The sequence below is a fragment of the Melanerpes formicivorus genome, unplaced genomic scaffold, assembly GCF_026170545.1.
Source record: "Melanerpes formicivorus ecotype bairdi unplaced genomic scaffold, bMelFor1.0.p_v2 SCAF_10, whole genome shotgun sequence".
NCBI lineage: Eukaryota > Metazoa > Chordata > Aves > Piciformes > Picidae > Melanerpes > Melanerpes formicivorus.
In genome coordinates, this window is record NW_027142362.1 from 13,088,833 (window position 1) to 13,102,245 (window position 13,413).

The following is a 13,413-nucleotide window of genomic DNA, read 5'->3' on the forward strand; positions in this document are numbered from 1 at the left end:
CTTAATTTGAAGTTGCATGTGCAATTTCCTAGCCTAGAGTTCACTGACTATAGATTTGTCTTACACAACAAAGATCCAGTCCATACTGTGTGCTTGCATTTGGAGGAGTAAATTCAGCTGAGAAATCTACACAGGTGAACAAGACCCATGGTCCTAATCCCTGTGTTGCATTTAAATGTGCCTCACATCCAAGCACACTGTGGGGAAATGGGCTCTACCTGAACTGTTGAGATTCAGTGATGTGGTGCCAGTTTTCCAGTCCAGAAGTGCTCAACAGGGTTACGGGTCATGGCTTGCCAGCGCTGCCAGGTCTGCCACAGCACAGACAACTTAAAGATGGAAAAGAGGTGAAAAGACTACAGGCACTTTGAAGTGACCTCCAGACATAAACTTGTCTTCTTAAATTAAAAAATGTATATATGCATCATCATCATTAAACTCCTTGATCATTAAATCCTTTTTGCTCTAAACATAAAATGTGGATGGAAAATATTTGAACAGGAGCTAGCTTCAACAATCAGGTGAAATACGAACAGCTGAACTGGGAATATAAGTGCTGAGTCCAGAGAAGGTGATAGCACAAGCTGCTGCCGCTTTGAGAAACACATGATAGGTGGGATGGGCAGGAAGAGAGGAGAAAGGAGCCAGCAGAGAGCAGACAGGCGTTGGAGGGAACCGCACTGTCAGTCTGCATTCACATCAGTGAGAGCTGAAACAACAGGAAACTGGGAGAGAGCAGAAAGGCAATGAGCGATTCGGCAGCGCTGGCTGTGCGGGGCAGCTGATCAAAAGACCTTTTGACGTGAATCAGCAGCTGTCTGCCCTCACAGCAGACAGCTCCACAAGGCCACTGGCCTTAAGGCAATGGCAGCTCCACAAGGCCACCGGTCTTACCGCAGAAGCAGCTCCACAAGGCCACTGGCCTTAAGGCAGAGGCAGCTCCACAAGGCCACCGGCCTTAAGGCAATGGCAGCTCCACAAGGCCACCAGCCTTAAGGCAATGGCAGCTCCACAAGGCCACCAGCCTTAAGGCAATGGCAGCTCCACAAGGCCACCGGTCTTACCGCAGAAGCAGCTCCACAAGGCCACCGGCCTTAATGCAGAGGCAGCTCCACAAGGCCACCGGCCTTAAGGCAATGGCAGCTCCACAAGGCCACCGGCCTTAAGGCAGAGGCAGCTCCAGGCAATGCCTCATTTACTGAAGTTTGAAAAAAGGCAACCAAGAAAGAATTGAACAGGTTTCCCACTCCACATGTTTAAATCAGACTTGCCAAACACATAAATCTCCTTCACTGAAAGTGTTTTGCTGTCAGGTTTTTGCCTCCAACTTTCAAATCTGCTCCTGTAAAAGATGTCCCACTTTGTTTTCGAGGTCTCAGTGTACTCACAGTGCTGAGGACAAATATCACAGCATCACAGTATCACAGTATAACTTGGGTTGGAAAGGACCTCGAGGATCATCAAGTCCAACCTATCAACACAGACCCCATGACTACACCATGGCACCAAGTGCCACGTCCAATCCCCTCTTGAACGCCTCCAGGGATGATGACTCAACCACCTCCCTGGGCAACCCGTTCCAATGACGAATGACTCGCTCGGTGAAGAACTTCCTCCTCACCTCGAGTCTAAACCTCCCCTGGTGCAGCTTGAGACTGTGTCCCCTTGTTCTGGTGCTGGTTGCCTGGGAGAAGAGACCAACCCCCTCCCGGCCACAACCACCCTTCAGGTAGTTGTAGAGGGCAATGAGGTCACCCCTGAGCCTCCTCTTCTCCAGGCTAAACAATCCCAGCTCCCTCAGCCTCTCCTCATAGGGCTTGTGTTCAAGACCTCTCACCAGCCTTGTTGCCCTTCTCTGGACACGTTCAAGTGTCTCGATGTCCTCCTTAAACTGAGGGGCCCCGAACTGGACACAGTACTCAAGGTGTGAGTCACAATGAAGGCTGTAAAGCTCAGTGAGCCTCTGTCTGTTAGTAGGGCTCTAACATCAAAGCACCACAGAGGAGAGATGCTGCCATATATTAGACCAGCAACAGTTTCTGCTTACTCTTGGGCTACAGCTGTGGTGTGATACACCATGAGGCAGAGCTGGAGAATCCCAAGTGGAGGCTTGGCTCATGAGAGCTGCTGACCTGGCAAAGCTTGGGTTAGGGATGGGCAGAGGTCCCAAGGAGACCTGGGCTTTATTTTTAAATCATGTATCATGTCTGTGTTGAAGGGATTAAGACTGAAAGCAACATCCCACAATGAAAGGGAGAAGAAAAGACTGGAAAACATCCACCATACATGTTTTCAGAACAAGGACAAGATGCTGCATACCAGGAAGCAGAACTGCATTTCAAAGACTCACTAAAGCCAGCTCTGTGTGAATATGCCTTTTTTAAATTTTATTATGCCATTTAGAGACTTAGTCTATTACAGCTCATGTTGTCACCCATACCTATGCCTGCTATGCACTCCTGTATTCCAAAATATGCTGGAAATGAGTGTTTCCACAGTGGCAGTACAGATAAAACCATGAGAGGAAATTGTGGGTCCCAACGTGACCACCAGGCCCAGGTTGAAGGCCAATTCTGGCAGAAGTTGCACAATCCTTTGATGAAAAAGGCCTTATTTATGTTGGGCTCATTTGTGCTAACAAACAGCACAGTCTTGAGTTTCCCACAGACTAGCCTGGAAATAATTTTGAAAAACAGAGAATTGGTAAAGGATTTACGCAGGGGGACCTCTCCACCAGCTCCTTAAGCATGAACTATTTCATGTCCTGCGTATCTCTAATGAGGATACAAGGGAGGCAGCTGAACATTGTGCTCTGAGCACCAGACAGGGCAAAAGAGAAAGAGGTGCTGGCTGTGGTGGCAGCTGAACGCCCAGCTCTGCAAAATCTGCAAGTAACCAAATTCCATTTGCTGTGAATCTCAGCAGTGCCACCAGCCCCTCCCAGCCGGGCAGCAGCATGCTTTTCAAATCTGCTGCAACTTCCAAGTCCTGAAATAATAACTACTAATTCTACTATGTCTGAGCTGCTGTGAACTGTGATTAAGTTGCTGCTTTATAGCACAGGCTGGGTCACCTCAGTCATGTCAATGGTGCTTGTCTGTTCCAGAAGGCTTTCCCACATCTGCTCCAGAGACAGCTCTCCTGCAGGTCAATCAGCTATAGGCCTGCAGTGTCAATTCATTTACACAGAAATGGTATTTTCAAGGCAACAGCAGTGTAAGGGCAAGTAAAGTATCTCCAACTGCCAGAAAGAGAATGCACATAAATGCAGAGAATGACATTCAATGTGGGTATGGATCCTGATACAAGTTGTTACCCCTTTTACTTCCCTTGAAAATAAGAACAAAGTGAAAGCCAAGAGTATTTTGTGTCCTGTTAGTGTAGATTTGTACAGATCTGCCCTTCTTCAATAGATGCCTTTAGCAGCAAGTAGGTTTGGTGGAGGGTCACTCTGCATATGCTTCACTGCTCCAAGAATATGTCAGCAAACTGATCTCTTGTGACCCAGGGTCCTGCTCAGAACAGTTGGATTATGTTTATAAAGTGAAATAAGAAAGATAATGATTGATCAGAGCAATATAAACTATGGCATGGAAAATGAATTTTGAATGAAGTGCACAGATAAATCATTTATCCCCACCAATACCCTCTCTCTGATTCTTATCCCAGTAATTGAGACCATGTGTTGTGCTGCAAACAATAACTATGGGAAATTACTCATGATTCTTCCTTCATAAACTTGGGAAATGAAAGTGATGGGAAGTATGATCATCTTCTTTTCTTTTCTTTTTTTAATGTTAACAGCTCTAAATTATTAGGGTGGGAAGAGAATGTCAATAGAACATAAAAGTGCTTTGTATAGTGTTCACATTTGCTCATACTTTCAAATCCACTGTGGCTTATTAGTTCATGGGAAAAATGACAAAAAGGAATAAAACCCAGAAAATGAATCCAGTATCAACATCTTGCCTCTATAGTAACAGAAATTGTAACTTGTGGGTAAGAAGTGACAATATTAGGAAATGTTTGTTGGCCAATTGTGGAGGTTAACTCCCTCCTTCCCCCAGTATCTCCAGCATCCTGCCAGCCTGACAGAATCCTACAGACTAAAGAGTGCCCGTGGCTCTGTGTTGCTCCTTGTGTTAGAAGCCTGGAGCAAGCGAGGCTCTTAACCTCTGCTTCAAGAGTTTATTGCTCAGCTGCAAAAATTCTCCCAGGGCTGAAACTTGACAGAAAAATGAATCCATCTGGGAGGAGGTTCTGTTCTGAGTTTGGTTTGAATTAGTTGAGCCCTTCTCCACTTGCAGCAGGACAATGGAGCAGGATTCCCTCTTTCTCCTTTTTATTCTTTTCAAATAAAGTGGACATCCTGCCAGGGCAATACCCATGGCAGGCAGGACTCAGACCACAGCTCTCTGCAGCTGCAGCACACGGGCAGTGCTGGCTACTGCAGCAGTTTCCTTACCCTCTAATGGGTCAGGCTTCACCCCTTTGCTTGCACAGATGCTGGCTCAGATGGTGTCCAGGCTGCTGAGGGCAAGTTTGGCCATGGTGCAAGCTGGGAAAGCTCACCCTTGCTGCTATTGCTCCAGAGGTCAGCTTGCTGCCATGCAGGACCACACAAGCCACACCTCCATGGGGCTTTTGGCTTTTCCCGAAGCTGGATGGCACACAGGCCTGGAGCCACGAGTCAGCCCTGCTCAGCCCTTACAGTGGAGTACCGACTGGTAGGTTTCTCAGATAAAGGGCTTGGCTCAGGGAAGCTACTCTCTGCAGACCTTGGCCTGAGCCAGGGGCTTCATTTTGAGAAGCAAGAGTGCTAAATCTATTACACTTCTGCATGAGCTGTCTGTGAGGCTGGTAAATCTATTAGAACAGTCAACAGTTTATGAATGAGATCCAGCCCCACCAAAGTCAATGGCAAAATTCCCATTATTTCACTGGAACAAGAGTTTACCCTGAATCCTCAGAGTGCCCCTGGGATCTCACCCATCCTCAGCACAGCCATACACAGCTCCAGCAGGGAAAAAGCAAGCAGAGAGCATAGAAAGGCCCTGGTGCTCCTTCAGCTGAGCCTGCGTCCTGCCCAGACAGATGTGTTGAGAATGTAACTGGCAATACTGACAAGGCTGGGTGTGAGATAGGTGTCATGCAGCTGAAGTGGCTGACGGAGATACTTTGGCATAGAAACAGAACTTTATAAGCTTAGTAGAGTTTTTTCCTGAGCTCTCAGAGGGCCTGAGCATAAATAACAAACAAAAATTTATATGGATGGGGAGATGTCCCACCCGTGCAGGAATGCCTTGACCCTGTACTGGTAATCCAGCCTCCGCTTCTCTGTATGCATTTAATTGACTGAACAGCTACTTGGGATCATCCAGAACTACTTATAAAATTAAACATTATTAAACATAAGGGCAGACAGAATACTTGCCAGTGCTTATCTCAATAATGATGCTGTGCTTGCCACTCCACAGATCTGACCTGACACTTGAGAACTCAAATGACCCGTGACTTATTCAGGCAGGTTCATTAGCTGGACTTGGTGCACTATGTCATATTATGTTCAAGTCTTTTACAACTATTTAATTGCTTCTTGCTCATACACTTTCCCATCACCCTGGCACACATGACCCCTGGTAACAGTATTTTCCAAGCTACCTGAGCAAATGAACAAGTAAGATATACATCTTATTCCAGAAATCTAGCAAAGTTAATTGCTGTTATTTAACAGCTATTTCACTGGCTGCTTCTTTTGCCAATTCTTCCATACTTTATCATTTGCTAAGCTGACAAATATGTTTTGTCCATTTTGGGGTTCAAGCAACCTTTTTTTTTATTCTGACAGCTACTCTGGAATCCCCACAGGTGAGCTCATCTCTAAGCTGAACTGTGGGATTTCTTGTATATGGAGCTCTTTCAACAGTGATGTTGGGGTACGAGTTCAAATCTGAACAAAGAGCAGTCTGGCACCCTGAAGACATGGCTTGTATGTGGATTTTCCTGACGTGTAGGAAGAGCCAAGGTTCAGTCAGGTTTAGTCTCCACAGGGACAGAGCATCAATAGCAGCACCTTCCCATTTGCTGCAGTCTCAGACAGGTGAAGCTCATGCCGCCTTATTTCATTTGTGTGGCAACTAATGCAGCCTCTCCCTTGCTGCTGCTTTCCTGAAAGGCATAGATGAGCTCAGCAGCTGTTAGATATTTACTGCTTGGTTCAGTTTCACTGAAGCTTTGCACTTTTACTCTAAGGCATTTAGACACACAGAGAGAGAAAGCAAGTGGGAGTATTAAAGTTAGCTCATGGCTTATAGTCACCCTATAATCAATGCTGTAAGAGGGGCTCCTTTCCACACCTCACACTCACTACAGAAGCTAGTTAGGGAAGTGTTTCTTACTTCTTTTTTTTTTTTTAATTGAATTTTTCAACTTCCAGTGCTGTAAATGTCTTTAAAAAAGAAAAAAAAATCACTTGAGCACTTTGCCCTTCCAAATGCACATCAGGCTGGACTCTGAAAATCAATCTATTACTTTAATTTCCTCTTTTTCTCTTTTGAGTGCACAAAATTTCTTTCTGCTTTTTGCAGTCACTTCACAGATTGTTCCCTGAAGTCACATGGCATCAGAATCACTGCTTTAGGGAATGAAATGGAGCCCACAAGTATGCCACCTAGCCTAGCATGTAATCACCTTCATACTTTTCCATGGAACCTGGTCCCATCAGGTCAGAAGATGAAGGTGGTATAAAGCCAGATTTCTTTTCAGGAATGACAGAAATATAAACTGATCTATTACCCCTCAGTACTGCATGGTCTAACACAAGCATCAAAAATAAAGGCTCTTGCTTCTCCTTTGCAGATCTGGCAGGAAGAGACCTTGTGTCTGTAATCTGCTCTGGAACCTGATTTGACTTTTTAGTCTCACCTGATCTTCAGGATATTAAGACAGACATCTCCAGAGGCCACATACATGAGTGGGAAAGGGTGACCAAGTGCCTTAAGCACTTGGAACTTGAGAAACTCACATAACTAGATGGTTTGAGCAGCTGTATGAAACAGATGTTGCTGATAGCTCCAAAGACTAGAGGTAATTAATTGCAAAGTAGCAGAGAGTGAGGGGTTTATATAGAAACATATTCTATGAAGTCCATAGTAAGTACACGCCACCCTTGTGGTCCTATCACAGAATCATGCAGAATCACAGAATGGTTGAGGTTGGAAGGGACCTCTGGAGATCACCTGGTCCAACTCCCCTGCCAGAGCAGGTTCATTTACTCATCCAGAGCAATTCAAATCTCTTTGTTACAGAGAATGGAAGTCTGGTAGTGTGAATTACCTCCTGAAAGAGTAATTCCTTTTTTTTTTTTACAGATGCCATTAAGATGAGTTCATAGTATCAGTCAGGGTTGGAAGGGACCACAAGGATCATCTAGTTCCAACCTCCCTGCCATGGACAGGGACACCCCACACTAGATCAGCCTGGCCAGAGCCTCGTCCAGCCTGGTCTTAAACACCTCCAGGGACGGGGCCTCGACCACCTCCCTGGACAACCCATTCCAGGACTTCACCACTCTCATGGTGAAGAACTTCCTCCTCACATCCAGCCTGAATCTCCCCACCTCCAGCTTCATTTCATTCCCCCTAGTCCTATCACTACCTGATATCCTGAGAAGTCCCTCCCCAGCCTTCTTGCAGGCCCCCTTCAGATACTGTTGGAGTTGAAGACTGAATAAAACTATTCTAGATGGAAGTATCATAACAGTTTTCAGATTAGTAAGATAAAATAGTGTTGTGAATATCACAAATAACAGTGCTAGAACTAAACACTTCACAGGTTACTATGCAAATTAATTACTAAGGAAGATTGCTGGAATTGCAACACCCAGAGAAGGATGATCTACTGTAAAACAACTTCCCAGCTTAGATTTTATGGTTTTATATTTAGAAACCTCATTTAGACAGCAGTTTGTTACAGAGAGGATTAGCAGCCCTAGCAGAGAGCATGTGGACTTTCCATGAGCTCTACCTGCAGGTTTCCAGTCAATGAATTCAGGTTGTCTTTTATTTTGCTTGTCACTTGTCTAGTATATTCAGTGTGATACCAAAGTGGTTTTACATTTTTGTAGTGTAAATCTTTCCTGCATAGTACAAAAGGATCTTTATATAACCTTGGAAAATTGCATGAGCAAGGAATGGTTGTTAACAGCTGCAAATGTTTATGTGGCTCTCCTGTGCTGGAGGACGCTGTCAATTAAAGGTAGTTAGCAGGGGACTGGCTGGTGTAAACATCTGCAGCCAATAATTACAGGCCCTTCTCATTCCTCTCCTTTCTGAGGATTTGTGGTATTGTTGAGCTGGTCTGGGGAAGAAAGTACCTTCAATGTGATTAGGATTTTGAGCTCCTGAAGATGTAAGTAAGACCTTTTTAACCCTAGCCTAAGAGGTGTTATAGCTAGAGGAGTCTTTCTTTGCAAGCTGTGAACCTGTCTTGTTGCTGAAAGACTGGGAAATAAGCAATGAGTCATGTGAAGCCTAAGTTTAAAAGGTAATTCAAAAGATTCATCTGTCTTAGAAAGTGATTAATCTGATTTTTTAAGACTGAAATAATTTCTCGGGAAAAGTTCCATTTTATCCATGAGGCATAGGAGGGGAAAGGAATTGCTTTCAATTGCTGTTGCTGTTTGGTTTATGGGCTAAAAACACTGAGTGAGAAGGAATGATATCCAATCTGAGAATTATATGTCTCAGTCACAGTAAAGCAAGCAACACTCTCCAGTGCCGAGTCCCAGCTGCTCTCCTGTCCTTGGCCTGTTCCCACAGCTGGAGAAGCACCAGGGGTACAAACTTCACTGACAGATTTCAGAGGGCCCTAGTGTCAAAGTACATCACTGCAAGTTAAAGGTGACAGATTCCCTTCTCTTTTTGTACTGTGTCTGGCTGCCAGATGGAGAGTTAGTACTTGTGTGTTGATAATTAAAGTGTTTGTGATACTAAAGGACAAATCACCCTCCCCTGGAAATTAAGGACTCATGCTACAACCTCCTGATCCTTAGTGAGTATTACATTAGTCAGTTTGTGGCTAGCTCAGTAACTCGATAGCAGTGAATTATGCAGTTTTGTGGGAACTCTGGGGTTTGGAACAGGCTGATGTTCCCAAACTCAGGCCCAGCACTGCTAGGGTGTGTCATCTGTATGAGGCACTTAGCAGAAAGAAAAAGCTGCAGAGATGCAGCCTAGTGCTTTCTAGAGGACAAAAAATGGCAGCAATGGCATACTGAGATAAGAATGGGAACTAATGGAACTATTTCTCCACCAAGAACTTTTTTTCTGCAGTGGAAGACTGATTGGTTAAATAGGCTTTCAGTTGGCAGTATGTTCAATTGCCTGGTTTACTAATGACTGGTTTAGGTTTAGATGTGATAAGTCTGAGAGTGGATTTGTGTTAATCAAGTGTCCTGTTGGTGCCTTCAGCTCCATGCTTAAAAGCTTTACAGGACCCAGTGTAAGTAACTGGGATAGATTATTTCATTTTTGTGGGGTAATGAGTGAAAGAAACAAATTCTGACTTGGGGCAAAAGCAAGTTTTAGTCCTGGTGTCCACTTACACTTATGCTGGATTTAATCTACTGCTGGATTAAGGGTAACTACCAGAGTCTTAGCCCACCACCCCCATGTCGATGCAGACTGAAGGAAAGAAAGGGATGACATATGAGAGCCTAAGGCTCCAAATATTTCTCTATATTCATTCACTCTAAAAATACTTCTATTGTTAAACCCCAGTCTGAATGACACTGATTTCAGCATTCAGTGCCCCAATGTATTTTTTGAACTTGCAGCTACTTTCAGCACTTACACAGCAGCCCAATGCTTCTTCACACTTCTAATGCACTTACTCTGGAAATTACAGAGACAACTGGATTATGATAAAGCCAGGTAATAATCTGCTGAAGTCATAAGAAACATTCAAAAAGATACCCACATGGCTTAAAAAATGTTTCTGCTGTGCAGTTTGATGCACTAAATATCAGAGGTGCTGGCCTGTGTGGACCCTTCCCAGTCAGCTTTCAGCTGTGGAGCAAGTTTCTCCACAAGGCTGCTGTGCAGCTGATGGCAAGGTCTGGAATCTAACAATGCCTTCCTAAGCTACGTAGTGGAGTGTGTTTGTGTGTGTGAGTGCCCTTGAATTCTAAGAGATGTAATAGTGTTGGCATGTGATGTGTATTTTTTTTTATTTCATACAATAGCAAAAGAGGTGGCTTTAATTTTATGCTTATTGATGTAAACAAGTACACTTTGTAACAAGTGCTTCAATTATTGTATGGCTGTGTCCAAGGCTACCATATGAAACACATATTTCAGAGCCAAGATTCTTGTCCAAGAACCCACCCAAAACTTTACTGTATGAGGTATGAAGCAATAACAGGACCCACTGATTCATCATTTGATGAAACCAGGAGTGCCCAGTATTGCCCAACAGAAGGTTATGTAGGGTCCTAATGAAGTGTTTCTCTTGTATAAAAGAGAACAGATGTAGCCAACCTCATGAGAAACAGAGCTGTGACCTGCTGTGAGTTCCAATTGGGCTAAGTTTCTTTCAGATCTCAGAAACTGCTCCAGCTGAGTCAAAATATTCCTCTGGTACCACCATGGCTCCACAGGCTAGATTTCTGGATTCAGATGTGGGTTACTGTAGGCTATATTCTACCATCTTTAATTTGGTTATTGTATTGGCACAGTATCTTTAGACTTTGCAAACTGTTTGAAACCTGACTGCTAGTTGCTCTATGGACCAACCATAACTGTTCACAAACTGGTTCTGTCCTTAGAGGGTTGTGGTGTATTTTACATGGAGAATCAAGCCTTGTCATTTTGCCCAAGTTTTGGATGACAAGAGAGATCGTGAATCTTCCTGCTGTACTTTGAGGTAGAACCTTAAGTGTTTGCCTCTAAAGTAACTCTAGTGGTGAAAGGGTGAAGTAGACTGCCCGAATGAAGAACAAATGTGACAAAACTGCTCTTGTGAGATTATAGTTTCATAGTTTCATTCAGAGTTGGAAGGGACCACAAGGATCATCTAGTTCCAACCCCCCTGCCATGGGCAGGGACACCCCACACTAGATCAGGCTGGCCAGAGCCTCATCCAGCCTGCTCTTAAACACCCCCAGGGACTGGGCCTTGACCACCTCCCTGGACAACCCATTCCAGGGTTTCACCACTCTCATGGTGAAGAACCTCCTCCTCACATCTAGCCTGAATCTCCCCACCTCCAGCTTCATTCCATTCCCCCTAGTCCTATCACTCCCTGAGATCCTGAGCAGTCCTTCCCCAGCCTTCCTGTAGGCCCCCTTCAGATACTGGAAGGCCACAATGAGGTCACCTCGGAGCCTTCTCTTCTAAACACAAGGATGTGCTGTAGCAAAGAGGAAGTAGGCTTCTGAAAGGCTCACTGAAGAACAGGGAAGAAATACCAATATGTTTGTTGATGACTGAGCATTTCTAGATGAGTTCCTGGATCTCCTAATGCAGTACACTCTTCAAGCCAAGCCACACATGGGAGCTTATAAATCCACATCATATCTTGGGAAACTAAGTAGTTATGCACTATATTTCTTCTGCATTGAAGTAAACAGCATGCTGACATCCATTGCAGTTACTATACATCAGTACAAGTGTCTTGGGGAATCTTGGTGTCAAGGGCCAGAATAAACCCAACTAGCAGGATGGGACATGTTCCCACTGGAATTCTTGCTGCCCATCACTCCACACTAGAGTTATTTTCTCAGTGGTGTTAGTTATTCTAAGTTCCAAAACAGATCTTTATTAAAGCTTCCAGGAAAGCAACAGCATTGTGGATGTCAACAGGGCCTACAGCATCAAAGCTGCAGAACAAAATTATAGATGGAAAGGCCCTGTTAGGTCATCTGCTCAACCCACCAGCCAGTGTAGGGCTCTTCTCTGTGGTGTGCTTTCTGCCTTCTTTGTCTGCATCGAGCCAAAGGGGTTTCCACAGCTTCCCTTGGGAGACTATGACATAGCTGAATAGTTGTTGCCCTAAGGAATAACTTTGAGACTGTGAAATAACAGAAGCATTCTATGCTTCATTTTGGTGGAGAAAAGTGATTCTGAGAGAAGGACCCTGAGCCTTATGACTATACTGTTTCTCAGATGTAATTCTATATCAATCACTTCTTCTATACAGATCACATGAAGCTGACAGTGTGTCCCACCCCACAGCTGTCTCTTTCAGTACTTATCCCTTAGACGGATTTTGTCATCTTTCAGTAGTAAGTAGGGCACAAGCGCTGAACAATTGCATTTCATTTGGCAAACATTCAGGATTTGCCCTAGCTAGCATTTGAAGTGCTCTGTCTGACTCTCACTCCTTTTAGCTGTGCCAAAGTTCTTTGGCAATTTGTGATCTGATGTCCCAGAAACCCCTACAAATTAATTATTTAGGTGAATTTAAAACACTCAACAGATGTTTACTAAAACCAACTGCATTTATAACTAGAGGACTCTTGACAGCTATTGATTAAAGACTTCCAAATGTTTTCATTCAAACCCCTTGGGCACCTACTGCTGATCAATCATAACTTTCTGAACTCTTGGTCTGTTGCAAGGAAATGCTTTGGGCCAGGTACATGAATATGCTTCTTGACCTTAGGTATAGGGCATGAAGAAACATGAATCCAGTTTTATTTATTTTTTTTCCCAGAGGGAATAAAATAGTTCCATAGCTATTAGAACATGCAGTACTCTTGACTTTTGGGGAAGATCTGTGTAGATAGAAACTGTTGAAGTTGACTATGGAAATAGTTCTAAAGCAGTGCCAGTACCCTTAGCCTTCTGGTGAGGGCTGTATCAGTTTCACAGTTCTCAGCCACTGAAAATCATATTTAGCATGCAGGATAACTTTAAAAGTATCAGCTGCAGAGCGATGGAAGGTCACGGTTAGCACCATGTTGTGATGGAGTTGTGCTTCACACAATGAGAAAGCATTCAGAAGCAGCCTTTGTCTGCCACTTTGGCCATGGGGAAAGGGGGGTAATCTGAATACCCAGCATGTCTTTGTTAGAAGTTGGATATGATTTTGCCTTTTGTTTAGCATTTGCACAGAGCTCTGTGTAATGTAGGAATATAACAAAGCTTTGCCAGCAATGACACCAGGCTTTAGCAACATGCACAGGCCAGTGAGACTAAGTAAGGTGCTTTATCCTAAGGAAGCAGTAGAAGAGCCAACTTAATAGATTTATGATGGAGTTGTAACAAAAGGGCTTTTCCTGGGCATATGTTTTACAGTACGAAAACAGAAGTCTTGCTTTTAGGTCTAATTTCTATTCTAATACCTAATTCCTAGGCACTTTTGCTTTGCACCAGTTAAACTGAGCTGAAATTATTTCTCTACCATTCATTG